The sequence below is a fragment of the Ahaetulla prasina genome, chromosome 1 (assembly GCF_028640845.1).
Source record: "Ahaetulla prasina isolate Xishuangbanna chromosome 1, ASM2864084v1, whole genome shotgun sequence".
In the NCBI taxonomy this organism is placed as follows: Eukaryota; Metazoa; Chordata; class Lepidosauria; order Squamata; family Colubridae; genus Ahaetulla; species Ahaetulla prasina.
Window position 1 is genome coordinate 75,440,538 of NC_080539.1, and position 3,552 is coordinate 75,444,089.

A 3,552-nucleotide genomic window follows, 5' to 3' on the forward strand; every position below is an offset into this window, starting at 1 on the left:
AAAAATTCAGAAAAAAATAAATAAATCTACAATGCATTCTATGAGGAAAAAAGCTAGGCAGAGAAGCTGTTATATTCTTAAGGGAATGTTCGGCCTCCACTTATTACCTTGTTTCTGTTTTACCTATGCTTATCAAATTAAGATAGTAGAACTTTTCTGAACACTTCATGGACAAGGTAATAGTAAGAATTATTTTGTTTCTAATATTTATTGAGATTACAGGAGTAGTTCTATTTATTTTTTGCTGTCTGAAATTAATAGCAACCTTCAATATCCTTGGAATTCACCTGGGACTACACTAAGAAAGAAAACAATTTCGGATGCAACTTCCTTTTGTGTGAAGGTAGCATTGTTGTTTATTACCATATAATTGCCCTTCCTAAAAAATGTCAGTTTGCAATCAGAATCTTATTTGTAAGAAAAAAGCATGCAAGATAATAGTACTGGACTGAAATGCGTCCAGAGAATATTGCATATCCTCAAGGCTATTTTGAAAGCAAATAAAGAAATTGGAGAGGAATTTTTTTTTCTTTTTTTGGAGATGCATCCAGCACATTCTGCTCTTATTTTACTTTTGGTCTAATATATGACCTTTGCCTAAGGGAATTTTCAAATTGGAGCAAAATTGCTTCCAAAGGAACACCATAATTAAGGATTTATTAAAGTATTTCCAGTACATAGCACATTATACTATATTACAGGATTTTCTTATTAAGTACAGAGGTCATTTATGAAACAGAAGTTTTTGGTTTGGTGTGTCTTCCTTAGATTTGATCAATTGCCGAGGACAGTTCCAAACGTTTACAATTTTTGATCAAGGTTTCCCCCATTATTGGTGTTTTCTGTGTAACAATCCCCTTCAGTGTTTTCACTGGCTGCTAAAGATACCCAATTCTGAAAAATACTCGTTGATTTATGTCTCATTCCTTGATGACAAACATTTTGGTTTACTACTGCTACTTCACACCTTTTTTATGAGGTGAATTAAAACTCAATTTTCTCTTTACATTTTACTTCCTTCATCAATACTGCACAATCACCTTTTGTACATAAAGCCTCCATTGGAAATAGATATTGAATGATAGTATTACTTCCAGAATTGCTTACTTTGAGTTTTTATCATTTTTATTGTCTTTGAAAAGACCTTGCATTTCCTTCTTTAACAGTTGATTACGGGAAGATTTACAGATAGCTATAGATCTTAGAACGTATCTCAAGACTTAGACCTCAACTCCATTCAAACTAATCTTAGCTACTGTTGTTTTGTCACAAAGGCTTAGTAGCCATTTCTGTTTTGTCTTCACTATGACATAAAGTAAATAACAATTCCAGTGCCAATGTATACATACAAAAGCAATCAGATCCATGTTTTGAGATTCTGCCAACTCTTTTAGCAGGATCTGATGGGACAGAAAATTCTTCCACGTGAGGCTGCTAACCAGTGGTGGGTTTCAAAATTTACTACCGGTTCTGTGGGTGTGGCTTGGTGGGCATGGCATGGCATGGCAGGTGTGGCTTGGTGGGCATAGCAGGGGAAGGATATCGTAAAATCTCCATTCCCTCCCCAATCTAGGGGAAGGATACTGCAAAATCCCCATTTCCTCCCAATCAGCTGGGACTTGGGAGGCAGAATTTTTACTACAGTTTCTTTGAACTGCTCAAAATTTCTGCTATCGGTTCTCCAGAACCGGTCAGAACCTGCTGAAACCCACCTCTGCTGCTAACCCTAGATATTCCTGAACACAACTGTTACAATAAAAATAGACTAGAAACAAAATGGAATTGGAACTGAATACAGTTCAATCAGTAAGAGTGTACTGATGAGTTACCTCATCAGTAAGAGCGTACTGATGAGGTAACTCAGAGTTTTCCATCAGAAACCCATCATAGAATTGTGGAGTTGGAAGGGACCAATTACCCATCCAATTTTTCAATAAGCTCATAAAGACTAATAACTGTAAGAGGTGGCTGTCCAGCTTTTCTTAAAATCCTTCAAAACTGGGTCTTCCAAGTGAGATGTTATGGCCAATTAGATGTCTCTGCAGACACACACAATGATGGAATTGCCAGCTAGGACTCGTTTCTGGCTTACAGAAAATTTATTTGGAGGAAGGAAAAATCAGGGAGTATTCATTTGTGCTCTGGAAGAGCTGTTCCTCATTAAAAAATAGGAATTTAATTTTTTTCTGACTGCTGTTCTGTGATCTCTGGGTGATACAAAAATACAAAATATAAAAACTATATGCAGCTATTATAATAAAAAGCAGCTAAAATGAGAATAAAATAATTAAAATTAAAAAGGTTGGGAGGGTCTTCAGGTTGCAAACCAGCCCCATGGCTGTGTGAGATGGCAGAATCAGGTCTTCAGACAGTTCTGGAAGGCCAGGAGTGGAGGACCTTTTTTTAAAGGGCATTTTATTGGCAAAAGCTTAATTCTTCTTAATCACTGTATGATCTAATTGTCTGCAACCTAAGAGAGATATTCCGAATAGCAGGGAAGATTAAAAAATCATGATGAGTATCTTCGTTTTGAAATTAAGAAGGGGGGAAAATAAACTATTTTAAAGGACTTTAATTTAGAAAGTTGACAATTTTATGGTATTAGAAAGTTTCAAGATAATGATTTTTAAAAATAGAAGATTTTTTTTTTTTACAAAAGTGTTTTTAAAACTGTAAGCTTAATTAGACTAACAGACCAGACCTTGTGGGGAAGGTTGATCATTTATATATGCAACAGGTTGCTTGCAGCGGTTAAAAAGGAAATGGAAGAAGGATCTGCAGAAAAAAAGATTTGAAAGAAGAAGTTAAGAGAATTGAAGAATCTTTAGAAGTAAAGAGAATGGAAGAATCTGGCTGCAAATTTAAAATAAGTTGTTAGAAGTGCAAGTTTTTGAATGCAAGACACAAATTATAGAGAAATGGAGAAAGACTTGGGACAATTTGACATTATCAGAACTTATGGAAAAAGAATTTGGTTTAAGATTTAGACCAATTCCACCAGAACATGCAGAGGATATTACAGAAAAAATAATTAAGTCTCTGGTGTGATTTATAGACTGGGAGAAAGATGTAATTGCTACAGAGAATGATACAAACTCAAGGATCAATACACATTTTGAAAAATTAAGGAATGTTCCAAGGAATCTCCTTGTTCATTTTCTCAAGAGGAGGAGATTAAGTTCTAGAGCAACATTTTAGTATCTGATTGAGGATTGATAAAATCCTTCAATCCATAACCTCCATTGATAGCTGGTTCTGCTGTTGTACAAATCTTACTGTTAGAAGGAGATGCACTTGGGCAAGTTATGATAATTAAATGTAACCAAGAGAGCCACCAAACAGACAACTGGCATCTTAGCCCACAGAAAGAAAATGTTTCAGAAGAGACCCTCCCTAGTTTTACTCCTAGAGAGCAAAAGAAAAGCAGGGGAGAAATACTTTTAGTCTTGCAGGATTCTATTAATATAACCTTAACATAAAGACAGAGCTATTACTCTTAGTTGTGTTTCTTGTCTGCATTACCACTACTACAGTAAATAAGACAGCTGAACA